A 14641-nucleotide genomic window follows, 5' to 3' on the forward strand; every position below is an offset into this window, starting at 1 on the left:
GTTACTGCTGATACTTAGTAAACAAATACTGTAACTCGGTAAATTAAACTATTACTTATTTTTCAGGCATTCATGCATGTAACTGAAAACAAAATGAACACAAGAGACACCAGATTTAATGTGGAAACCCAGTATGGGAAAAACCACCAAGTAACTAGTCACCAATTTTTCACTCTTCTAAAGTGAGCCCTGTTAGGAGCCAACCCTGTTAAAGGTTACAATACACACTGTTAGGTGTGACCGTGTTAGAGGATTTAACCACCATGTTAGGAGTGGCCTTGCTAGAGGTCTTTAGAACAATTCAACTGAATTGTCACCTTGTTAGAGGATCTACAAAATGGCTGTTAAACCAACTCTGTTAAGAGATTTGAAATTACTACTACAATGGTTAGAAAGAAACAATGAATTAACCTGAACAAGATGCAACTGAATTTTTTGGTTACAGGTCTCTATTCAGCATCATTAGATCCTTCTTGATCAAATATGGCTCTGCTGCTCCTCGATGATCTTTGATCATCCTTCAAATTCACTTGCACAATAATCAATCTTCATATTACATTAATTCAATTTCCCACACTCTTAGAATTTATGACTTGACCTCTTACTTATACCATTCTGATTTTGAAGTCAACCCATTTACATGTTATATTTACCAATAAACCATACATCAGTCGGCTATAGATATTACTCTGAACAAATAAACGTTATTTCATAAAATAGTGAAATCCTTTACTGGCCGATCGTGCTTGGTAAATACTGCTTCTAGAAATTTCCTGAGTTAACCTTCTTGACTCAGTTAACATTGCAATTTATCTATAAAATCCTTTGGCTGCTAAGTTTACTCGATAAGAATTGAATTCCTTCATGAGAGCTCGATAAGAACTGCTTCTACCACATTTTTTTTGATGATTGAGTGAGCTCGGTAAGAACTGCTTCAGTCACATCTCCTTTGATGATCGAGTGAGCTCGGTAAGAACTGCTTCAGTCACATTTCCTTTGATGATTGAGTGAGCTTGGTAAACACTATCGTTTTCCTTGTTGACCTTCTCAGCTCGGTAGATACTGTCCTTTGCCTTGCTCACCTTCTGAGCTCAGTAGACACTGTCCTTTGCCTTGCTGACCTTCTGAGCTCGGTAGACTCTATCTTATGACTGATATGACATTTGTGTGACATCAAAGACAACACACAATTTGAACAATTGTATCCAACATGGGTGCCTATGGAATTTTCAGCCCTATAGTCAGAACTTGCGGATCACATATTGCCATAAAGACACATTTGGGTCTTGGGCTCATCTCCGTGTGGTATGGGATAAATAACATGTTGAACTAGAGAAGGTTGTGAAGAACAACCTACCATTTTTCACCTATCAAAATATGCATCGGTGTCCAAACACATATTTGAAACATGAGGAGATGAAATATTAACTTATTTTGCAGACATGAAAAGAGGGTCAATGTCATGTATGTCTAGGCTAGGTAAAAAAAAGTCTTGGTTTGGTTATCCCCATGATACATTGGACATTCATATGCAATAGAGATGGTATCTAAATATTATACATTGTCTTTGCCATCCAAGTGGGACCCATACTCTAAAATCAAGTTGCCATGTCTAGTGGATCAAGGTCGAACTTTTGTGTTAGAACTCCAAACTTGGATCTCAAAACATGAAGGCCAAGACTTTCCAAGATCTTTTAAAATACATATCCTAGCCAGAATATTTATGTCATGATTTTCCCTTGGATAGACCTATTTTCTAGCATATTTCTATGAATTTATGACTATTTGATTAGGTTGTTACACTTTCACCTTAATAGATTTTATTTTGGATGATTATATGACATCAGTTACTTAAATTGTGATATGTTTTAATGTATCTCTATGGGTAACTAGATGCAATATGATATAGAGATTGTGATTCATGATATCTATATTACTTATGATGATGTTAATTTTTTAAAATTATTTATTTAATATATGAAATTAAATTGAATTATGAGTTATGAGTTAATGTTTGATTATGACTTATTAGACCCTAGGTGTGGACCATTTGCTAGGAGCTCACACCAATAGTGTTATTCAATATTAGATTATTATTTATATTTCTACCCTTAGCTCATGTTTTATTTCTACTTTACCAAATAGGTTAAATTTAAATAAAAGTTGATTATGCTCTTAAGTACGTGGAAGTTAAAAAATTAAATAAATAAGGTTTAAGATGTTATTTAAATTTTATGATAAGAAAATCAATTTTTAAATTAAAAAAATAAAATATTATAATCATAAATTAGAATTTTTAATATTATAAATGAATTAAAATAGATATTCAATTACTCTTTTCTAATTGATAAATCTAAATTAGCTAAATTTGAAGTAATTAAACTAAAAATATAATTTTAGTCATATAATTTTTTTTTGTTTTATAAATATATTGAAAATAGAAAGTATTGAATCAAATTTATTAAATTAAAATTGTTAAGTTATGAATTAGAGTGGAAAATGTATGAAAATATGAATTAAATATCAAAGAAGTGAAAATGGTCCATCAAAGATTAACACCTACATCAATATTTATCAAAAATACAGACAACCATTTCCTTTATTTATTAAAAAATATGGACAACCATTTCCTTCACCTACCCAAGCAACCTATCTCAACGATTTTCTTAAATTTTACATCTAATTTCTTCTAATAGCACGGATGCATTTATTCCAAGTTGGGAAATATAATGTATTCGTGAGGTGAAATATGGGGGAGAGGCCGAAGAAATTTTGGAAAAAATAGAGTGCACACACAAAAATTGGAGCAACGGGAAGTCAAAGAATTGGGAACAACAATTCAGAAATTGCGTTATCCAATTTTTAGTCCCTGAACTAATGTTCTCGGTAGATTCAAAACAATTAATTTTGATAATAAAAACTAGTACAATTCTAAAGTTTAAATATGATTTTATTTTTTAATTAATTTTCAATCACAAATTCGGCTAATAGTAATTTTACTGGGGGGATAAATTTATTTTTTTAACACAAAAATCAGGAAAATGAATTTCTGGAATGTTCTTAGTTCTATATTTCTCCACACATGTGTTCAATCAATGATGCAAGACAAATATTGCTGATAAGATTAACATTGTACAGTGATGGAATGACAACCATCATTTCAGATTCCAAATTTCAGAAAATTTGGCAAATAAATCCATTAACAAGGTAAAGTACTTTGAAAAGCTTTTTCTCATAGTTGTCATTCTCTAATGTGTCCGTGTGAGAGAAGAGAAAAGTAGTGGGGATCATTGGCTTTGAGGAATGAACTCTTCAGAGCCATCTCTAGCTCTAGTTTCTTCATAGAGAAAGTTAGGATATGAATTTTCTGGTTGGGCTGTATAGTGCCTTCCTCTCTTCCACTAGGGAATCTATAAAGTCCTAGACAACAATCTCGTGGCCATTTTTGTGGTCAATAAAAGAAATTAATAGCTAGGTAATTCATGATGGGTGTAGAGGACATTGTTCCTATGAGCGCCTATAATGAAACATAGAAGAAATTGAACACATCTTGACAAAATTGAGCACTGCTAGTGAAGAGCACTATTGTCAAGATGCCTTCACTTTTCATTCCCACTACTAGTCTGCTCCCTATGTTAATGAGTAGGCAACTATAGTATTCAATAAAGAATAGGTAAAGTAATATTGTTGGAAGAAATGAATATTATGCATTTAAAAGAAATTCAAATTTAATGTTAGAGTGGATAACTACCATCTGTAAACTAGGCAAAGGGCCACTACATTGAGTGCATTGAACTCATTAATGTTCTTTTATATGTAGTAAACTAGCAATTGCACCTTTGACGGGTGCAAGGGTTATGTTGATAGTGTTATATATATGAAATGATTTCACTATATTGATGGTGTAGAAGGATTTCTCGTAATAAAATATTTGATGGGATAATTTCATCTTTTTTATCTATACATTCAAGATAATTACATTTTATTTCATTTCTCATTTGATTTTGTTAGTTTCTATATAATTGTATATGGATTAGTTTTTAGTTTAGAGTACTTGTGAAAAATATAAGTAGTTTGAATATAGAGACCATCTAGAGATTTTATTCTAGACACAATTTAGATGTTAGTCCATATATAATTTCTTACTCACACATACACACTTCTTCTGTCTCCTTGCCTACCTTTCTCTTATATTTCCCCTCTCTCTCTACATCTCTGCATTTCTCCTCACTCCTATTTCTATTTCTTTTCCCCTACTTCTTCCTCTTTATCTATCCCTTCACAACTATCCCCCACTTTGATATTTTATTTTGATCCATATATAACCAATCTTTTCCTATTTTTCCCTCATTTCTTCTTCCATATATCCCTTTTATATCCATCTCATTATTCTTGTCTCACTCCACTCTTATATAATTTTTGTTGTCTACCCATCACTATAGTTATATTGTATTTTTTTTTTGTTTAAACAACAATAAGTATTAATCCATGAACTCCTAATAAAATTCCTACTTACATTGCTAGACTATAAGAATTGAAGATGTTTAAAAACCTTACATAAAATTTAGAAACAACAATTGTTAGAATGTTTTTATTATGTAAAATAATTTTTTTTTTTGAATATTTAATAAGTCTAATTTTATTTTTCTAAATTACTATATAAATATTATATTTAAACATAGATTAATATTTAATATTTTCTAATATTTTGAGAACATAATAATATTTCATCTTTTATTTTTACCCAAACCTTATTCCTCAATCTAATTTTAATTCAAATTATAGCTCTAATCCTAATCCCTATGTATTTATATGTGAAATAAAATATGGAAATTGTAGTTGCTAAAACACAAAAATGAATAAGAAAACAACATAAAATTGCAAGAATAGTAGAGGTATTGTGTTTGAAACCACTCTATTGTTAAATAATTTTATGGAAAAAAGAAACTTTATTTGGGGCTTTCTCTTTTATTGATAAATACATTTGTTAATAGTTCTTAATTCATAAGAAAATAATTGATTAATTTCAAATAATATATCATACCAACGAGATAATCAATAATTTTACAATATATTTATTATGAAATGTATTAATAAAATTATTAAGTTTTGCATAGGTTTAAAAATATGTACTGCATGGAGAGAGCAGGAGATGAGATGACGATCTTTCAAGTAAAGTGCATTAATATTGTCATCTAATGATGATCAAAATAAATACCCAATTTCTTAATTTTAATCTTAAAATTATTTTTTAACTCCAATTATTATTAAACCCTAACCCTAATTCTATAATCAATTCAACTCTACTTGAACTCTACCCTAAGTTTAACCATGACTCAAATTATGAAATTTTTTTGATCTAGATGAAAAGTATATTAATATATATTATAAAATTTCATTTTATATCTTTCAGTTTATCCACAAGATAAATATATTTCATTATCCTAGTAATATATATACCTACCTTCCTTCAACATACTTATCAATATGTATCTCTTCAGTCATACTCGACAACTTTGTTTTTTCTTGAATATATGGTACAGATCACCATCCATATTTTATATTAAATAATCATTTCCATGCAAAACCCAACCTTCTATAATTCCCTTTGATTATAAAATAAATCTTTATACAAGCAATCTTCTTATTTTAGATACACAGTCTTTACAATTTTCTTACCTTAGCTATCACAAAACACACTCAAATAGTGAGAATTCCAACCTTTTAACTCTTTATCTAATATTTAGATAAGTTTATCTAACCACTATTGATTCTAACAATTTAAATTATCACATTCTATTGATATAATAAATCCTAACACCCACTTCCAAAACTTAAGAAGGCAAAATATAGTAGAAAACATTTGCAGACAAATTTACAATACATACATAATGTTTGTGTTCATCAACCTATCAAGACTACAAGAAAATTCCTTACAAAGATATGGAACAAAGAAATAACACACTCAGCAAACATGTGGATCCACCAAAACAAAAATATGTTATTATTCTTACTAATTTTTTTAATATGATTTTTTTAAGAAAAATGATTAACTAAACTATTGATTTTAAGAAAAATATAGCTTCATCTACCCTCTCCACTCTGTAAAATCCATTAATTAGGGTAGTGAATCTAATTATATTAGGAGAACAATGAGCGTACAATATTTTAGCAACTAATCAAAGAGCCTCATCTACTCGGTTAACTTTACAAAGACTAGCAATTAGAGTAGTAAATGTAAGTTCATCTGGGGTACAATTAGCATCACCCATCTTAGCCACCAATCTAAGAGCTTCATTTACTTTGCTTACTCTATAGAGGCCACCAATCAAGATAGTAAATTTAATTTTGTCCGGACAACAATGACCATGCCTCATTCTATTTAACAATTCCAATGCTTCATCAATATAACCCCACTCACAATATGCTCCTAATATAGTATTACAGGTTACAATATTTGATTTGATTCCCATCTCTTCTATCTCAAAGAAAAGAAAATCAATTCTAGAGAAATTGCCACAATGGCCAAGGCTATACAATATCACATTGAAGGGTACTACACTCAGGGACATCCCCTAAGTTTTTGCTAAATGGACAATCTCCCAGGCCTTGTCTACCTTTCCTACTTTACACATTGCATTAGTGAACTAAGTAAATTTAAGGGTATCTGGGAAAGACTTGCAACATTTCTCACTGATGTGAACTATAGTCATCTCTACCTCTTGTAATTTGTTTTCCTTTAACAATGTCAAAAATGCTTCTCTCAAAATGATCTTATTTGACACATAGTTGTCCCTCAACATTGCATTCAATAGAGTGAGAGCCTCGTTTATCTTTCCTGATTTTACAAAAACATCAAAAAGATGATTGTAAAGAAGATTATTCAACTTTGGATATGTTGTTCTTACCTCAATGAAGACATGTAAAGATTTGTGCAGCATCTTAGCCCTTTCAAAGTGGTAAATGAGGCAAGAAAAAATTAATTGAAGGCCCCAATTTTTTAATCTCATTCAGTAGATCTTTAATTTGATGAATGTAAAAAGTTTCTAGTCCTGCTATTAATCTTTCCCATGCCACCTTTACCTAGACAAAAATCCATTTTACCTGATCTTGTTTGTTTATATTTCACATGCTTGCCTTTGGTGATTCTGATCTTCCATCAAGCTCACTGGCTATTAAGAGAATGCTCAATCAAAATGGGGGAGCTAGTGGTGATTTTCATCACAATCTGATGTCTGCAGTAAATGTGATCTCAACAAAACCCCAAATGTGTCATGCCCATTTTTTTCTACCAAAAACTTATATAAATTCATCAAATAACTATCAAGATTTAGATTCAATATTTAAATCCACAATAGATATTTTCATAAAATGATCTTGAGCATTAGCCACTTTTTTTCTAATGAAATAACTCACAAATTTAACATCCAAAATAATTCCTCTTAACTAACAATACCATAAATAACAATAACTTTTAGAACAGATTTACAATATCTCAAATAACAATAGCATCATTTCTATAATCTTTATCACAACTTCTTCTCTCACACACAAGTTTAAATATATTATCAAAAACTTAAGACCTAAAATTTCATTCATATTCATTTGCAAGATTACAACAATAATTATCAAAACCATTCACACAAGTGCCCTTTTCCATCCTACCATAATGGCATCATGAGGCCCCATGTGACCTAGCCATACCCCCAGGAAAGAGAACTCGTTTCAACCAAGAGATCATGGATACAATCCTAAGAGTTCTCTCTAAAACATTATGGAATAATTTTTCTAACAATATTTCATCTCAATAAGTAAGAACTACTCTAAATGCATATAAGTTACTTATCTTTTCAAGAGCTCTCCCTTTAGATAGATCTTCATCTTCAACCCAGAATCCTTCCTCCTCTTCCTACATCTCCTCCTCACTCCATCAAGCAAAATTTGTCTTCAAAATGTAGAGTGGTTCCATCCCCTCAATGTTTTTCCCCCTACTCTTCTTAAAACCCTCTCATTCTTCTACATCTCCCAAGCCTTCTTGGGAAGGGTGTGGGTGACATTGGTTCTCCTCCTTACCTATCTTATTCACATTAATTTTCCTTGGTTGGTGTTCCTCCGTTTACAATCTTCAAGAGAAGCTTTTGTCCTTCCAAGTCTTCACATTCTTCGAGAGTTGTCCTTCATTTTCGGCCACCTTGGTAAAAGCAACTTCTGGGTGGTCCCCCAAGTCCATAATAAGAGTATAAATGAGTAAAAATGCCCAAAACCCCTAGGTCTACCATGTGGGCATTCAAAAAAAGTACTAAACTTACACTAGGAGTCATCCTAACCCTTTGAAAGCTCACTTAAAGTTTGCATACGAATTTTACTTATGTTTGACCCTATTCAAAGCTACATAACCAAGGTTTCACATAAGGACCTACATGACCCAACCTAAAACATAGTTTCCAACCTATACATCTTCCATAGGACTTCTCACTCAAATGTCACATCTCCTAAAAAGGGGAGAAGGCATGGAGTGTCTCCTACTTTATGATTTTCGTCACTCTTGGGAAGTGGTACCTTTGAGGTGTCATAATGAAAGCTTTAACCATGATTTGACCTAAAACTAGCCCCCAACCCTAGGTAGTATAAGTGGGTTAGATTATTTTAACCCAAAATGTACTTTAGGGTCCATTTTAACCCCTCTAAAGTCCAACTTTAGTTTACATCCGATTTTACAACAATTTGCATTGTGGCAACTTTGACTATTATAAAGAGTTGGCATAGATTCCTCGAAGATCTTTATAATCATCCTCTGCACAATTCAATTTAAACATCAGTGAACCAAACACACACACACACACACACACACACACACACACACACACACATATATATATATATATATATGACTATAAACATAATTACATATCCTAATCAACCATAGATGAACACATTAGATCGATATCATATTCCAACATCATTTTCCTATGAATCATTTGTGTATGAAAATCATTTACAAATATGTATCATTCATTTTATTATAACCACTTCTCTAAGTACAATATTTTCAAGAATAGTATCCATATTAGTAATTCATAACATATGTATCATAACACCTTATATCTTACATGTACATTAATCAAATTCTTACAATTGAGTCTGAGTCTATAATGAGATGGGGTATTACATTACTTGCTCTCACTAATTATAGGATTCAAATCATAACATCCCTTAAAATAACATAACGAGTACCACTAGTATTCATTGTGTTATCTATATTCTATTCATTTCCATACTTCTTTATTTAGAATTAAATGATACATAATTTGCTTCAAAACAATAATCACATAACCCAAACTTGATTTCCATTTTCACAGTCACCTTATGTGGAATGTATTCACCACAACACAATATCTATTCAATTCAATTGGCCATAATTTTAATTACTAAAACTATCTAATTATCATGACGAGATAAGATGAACAATATAAGGTATTTATCCATAAGGTAACTTGCATTAGCTAATCAAGTTGTTAACTTATATTAGACAATCCATCCTAGTGTGAATTAGGTCTAATGCTACTAGTCTCATAACTATCTAAACTATCGTGTCATATGTAACGAGGTCCAACCATTTCTATTTGTAATCATTGTCAAGTGTATGAACAAAATACATAGTTGATCATAAGTTGAGTCTAACTTGCACATTAATTAAATAAGCATAATTCTAATATATGAAGTATCACATACACATTTGCACCTAATACTTGAATGGTTACAATTGATAAGTCAATCTTATTTAAACAATACTAATCATTGCAAGTCACATAAGGATTTTCCCTAATCATGTTATTTAATAAGTCATATAATGTTCTTCTAATGAAAAAATTAATATTTACTACTAATCAAATTATATTGTAGACAAATTAACAATTGATCTAGTCCTTAAATGGACAGGACCTTACAAAATGTTTGAGGATACTATAATTGATAATGCAGATCTGTCAGTGTTGGTTAGCTAAAGATGAGAGTTTATCTTGCAAATGGATTTTTTCACATGCTTAAGTTGGTGATTGGTTGGTTTCCTCCATCCATTTAGACGTGGTCTCATGCTAACACTTAATGATGGAAATTTTTCTCGAATGTTTTACCATAAGACCGTTGAAAAATCCGAACAAACCGGTCATTATTTTCCAAGGGGTGAAGCCTATCGGCTTAACAAGGAGGCTAAGAATTGTTAATTTTTTTAGGTAATCTTTAATCCCATCACTCCTTTTTTTAATATAGATTTTTTTGAAACCCTCATAACCCTAGATCTATAGCAAGAGTTTGATCAGCTTTAACATATTTTCAAAAAGCACTCTGCGCACACATACTTTGCTTAGAATAGGAGAAAGAATTGACCACCAATAGATTAAATTCCTCTACACATTGAAAATCCTTTAAGGAATTTGGATGGTGCATGGAACTATTAGTAGAAACACAAGGGGGTTCCTTGAATGAGAGCTTAAAACTCCCCCAACCCTCTCCTTCATCTTCCTACATGTTAAGGACCACTTTGGTAATCACACGAATGGCATAAAAATGCATTAATTTTCTAGACGACATGACCATAACTAATAGGAGGAGAATCCCTATGGATAACATGAACCTAGGGTCCACCTCTCTTTTGACACTAGAATCGTTAGCATTTTGCAATGAACAAATCTTTGTGGCAATGTAAAATGACACAGTTACAAGCAAGAGAACTATATTTCTCCATCTCCCTTAGGTGCCCACAAAAATCACCTTGCTATCTGAAAATAGATGTGGTCAAGCGGTGGGTGTGGAGCCTTTCTTGCCTCAGTCCTTGGCCTGGCCTTCTACTCACACCTGTCTCCAAAGTCCCCACTGACTGTGCACTGTACTATTAGATAGAAATCACTGATGATTTCCCACTTGTGAGGGGATTGGAAGTATCTATTACTCTCTAGTATCTTCCCCTTTGAAAAATTAAATAAAGAAAACTTTATGTTCGGTTTCTTATCACTTTTTTTTTAATTCAAATATTTTTGCACACATTACAATAAGCCATCATTCATCTTTATGTGATATTCAACACTATCATTCATCTTTTGGGGAGTATGCCTTATTCATTTTCAAAATTAATTGTATTTTATGGACTACTGATTAGCACTTCCACCAATAGAAGGTGCAAGGGATGTGGTCATATGTATTTAGTTGAAATTTTAAACAGACAAAGGTAGGGTAAGAAACATAGTTAGGAACATAAAGTATCAAATGTAGTTAGGAACACAAAGTAATGAAAGAAACTTTTTTTTTACAAGTCAAAATAGTAGATGATAAATAGTTTTTTTAATTCTCATTTTCAAAACATGTATAATGCTTGAAAGAGCATTCTATGCAATAAAAGTAAGTTTGAAATTTGATTGTACAATATTGTATGATATAACTTGTTGATTTCTCCAACAAATTTTAGCAATACAATTATGTGGAGTTCTTAAGTAAATGTTGTATATGTGGGAATCAAAATGACTTCCCAAGGAGCCTCAAAGAAAAAGATTGGATTCTATGACTACTAGTGAATTACCAATACACCCCCACCTGACAAATTAATTTTACAAACTTTTTGAGCTGACAAATGAGAAACCAAAAAAATTATTCTTTCAAAAAAAAATTAATTGATTTATTATTTTTCTTTATACTTCATTTTCTCCCTATTTCTAGGGTTTCAAGTGTCATTCTTGAATACCACTCTGTTGGTGCATTAAGAGTAGATGATAGGTGACTTTTCTCATAAACATTAAATCAATTTTAGGAAAAAAAAAATATTTGAATATATAATTTACTTTTCCAAAAAATCTATTTGAATTTATAATTATCTTTTCCAATTCCGATCAGAGAATTAAAAGAAACACCCAATTTGAAGGCACCGCAAAATAAATCAATGAAGAATGTACACCTTATCATGGGTATCCTACATTAGTTTTTTTATTAAAAAAATAAATTAATTAAAAGCTTAAAAATTAATTAGAAAAAAATATTTTTAATTTGTTCAAAAAATAAAAGTAAATGTGATATTCATTGCTAGTTCTTTGATTATAAATCAAGACATTACTAAAAATCTAAATAATTTTTCTTGTAATAATAACTTTCTTTTTACCTATTTTCATTTAAATGTTAATTTGGATAACTAACATTTAATATATCAATCAATAATTATCCTTTCAGTAGAAAAACCTAAATTTGAATCATTTTAATTGATTCAAAGTTGTAGGTTATTTTTACTCAATCTCCTATTCTTCTTATCATAGTAGGTAGGGACTCTTGCTCCCACACTTATTTTGGTCTTGATTTAATACTTTGATGAAATGTTAAGTTGCATGGAGAAATTGTGAAATAGGGTTTCCATTCAATCTTTGATAGTGCTCTCAGAGATTCACTCGTTCTATGAAAACTATTTCCATGTTTTCGATTTTCTTAATGTGTTAGCTGCCTAACCAATCCCCGAGCCTTGACGTATGAGGTCTACATTTAGTTTACTTTTATTTATATGTTTTTTCTAAGTTTACTTTGTGGCTGCTAAACTGCCCTTCTTCCATCTTGGCAGCAATCACTATAGCCATGTGCCATTCTTTTATATTTTCTTATCCCAATTTTCTAAGTTTGTATGGTGCCTATCACTGAGCTAAATCTGAACTTGCAGATTTTTATTTTATTTTTCCAACTTTAAAATCTTTCTTCTACTACTCATGGATACTAAGGAAGTGTCTGTGTTAACTAATTTTAACTCCAATTTCACTATTGTTTTTATGCAATAATTCCACTTAAATAGTGGATGTTCATGCATACATAATTCATGTTGTTATTTCACAGTTCTTCACTGTGATTTCTTAATTGGTACGGTGGTGTAATTGTATAAATCATGCATATGAATGTAGATTATAAAAAATCAATGAAAAATAGATTTCTTTTTCATTTTTAGTAGCTTTGTTTTCTCTGCTTTCTTATATAAAATTTGTGCCTCTTTCTTTCAGCAACATTTTAATAAATTTCACATATTATTTGTGAAACTCTACATGGTATCAGAACATAGGGAGCTATGAGAAGAAGTACTATTTTTGTTGCAGGTATTGCAGATTAGAGCTTATTTAGAATGAAAAAATTTCATTAGATTGGGGGTTGTTAACATTTTTCTTTTTGTGATCACCAACTAAGATAAAGTCCCATTTTTGGGGGAGATCAATGATGCCTAGTATTTATTTTCATCCTTATGTTGTCAAGCTAACCTTGGAGAATTATCTGTCTTGGAAAAAGGGGATAGAAAATCACTATCTTAAGCGAGACAGATAATTCTCCAAGGTTAGCTTGACAACATAAGGATGAAAATAAATACTAGGCGTCATTGATCTCTTCCAAAAATGGAACTTCATCTATTTCTTTTTGTAATCACAAATTGAGATGAAGTTCTATTTTTGGGGGATATCAATGACGCCTAATATTTATTTTCATCCTTTTGTTCTCAAGCTAACCTCAAAGAATTATTTGTCTTGCTCAAGGTAGTGATTCTCTATCCCCTTTTTCCAAGATAGATAATTCTAATTCTTAGAGGTTAGCTTGACAGCAGAAGGATGAAAATTAATATTAAGTATCATTGATCTCCCCCAAAAATGGAACTTTATCTCAATTCATTTACAAAAAGAAAAACATTAACAACCCCCAATCTAATGAAAAAATTCCATTCTAAAAAAGCTTTGGTTTGAAATACCTACAAATAACATTGGTACTTCTTCTTCTAGCTCCCTATGCTCTGATACCATGTAAGATTTTGCAACCTAAAGCTGCAAAATAAATTAGGAATTTTCTTATTTTAATTTGCAATTTGGCTTCATTCTTTTAGAAAATTCTTAATTTATTTTACAACTTTAGGTTGCAAAATCTTACATGAAGGAGCATATTTATAAAAAAAAAAAAAAAAGACAGGCTAAAGTGATAGTCATTTCCTGCATCTTGGTAATCATGTAGTTGAATTAGGAATCCATTCCACTAAATGAAGCAATAGGGTTTCCTACTAGAGGCACCACCAGTTGCTCTTTTTCCCTCCTATATATCCTCATTTTTCTTTTCTTCATCAAATTGCACAAGCTGGATTGGCTTTCTTTTTTCTACCCATGAAATTGAGACTATTTTTCCATATGAGCTGATTTCTTTCATCTATTGTTGCTGGTAAGCAGGCAGTTGTTTGAATGCCCAAATTCAATTCTATTTTCTCCCTCCGATCCACATTTTGGGAGTTGTTATTAGCCTATAGGTAAGACATGTATTTTCTTTCTAAATTGTCTTCTTATCTTGTTATTTTTCTTTTTCTTCATAATATATGTATATCTATTACATACTCTTATATCAAAAGCTTTTTTCATTAATAAAAAACAAAGCAAAACTTGAAATGCATATCTTGATGTACACTAAATCCTTAGTGGATGCCATTTATTAAATCTAGTACTATGAATAGGGAAATTGGTAAGGAAAGATTATTTAAAGATCTCCATGGGACCCTAGCCTAAGAGAATTGAAATATATCTTCTCAATGTTAACTATCTTTTTATTAGAGCAATAAAAAATATTCCCGAAAAAAGTTTATTTTATAGCTCGAGTACCC

General features: G+C 30.9%; 1 pseudogene; it reads right to left on the bottom strand.

Moving 5' to 3' along the window:
* Positions 1–6053: 6053 nt before the first annotated feature.
* Positions 6054–10169, bottom strand: LOC149544155 (pentatricopeptide repeat-containing protein At5g28460-like; annotated as a pseudogene).
* Positions 10170–14641: the final 4472 nt, after the last annotated feature.

Source organism: Cupressus sempervirens, chromosome 8 (genome assembly GCF_028749045.1).
Source record: "Cupressus sempervirens isolate cs-2001-9-10 chromosome 8, ASM2874904v1, whole genome shotgun sequence".
Lineage (NCBI taxonomy): Eukaryota > Viridiplantae > Streptophyta > Pinopsida > Cupressales > Cupressaceae > Cupressus > Cupressus sempervirens.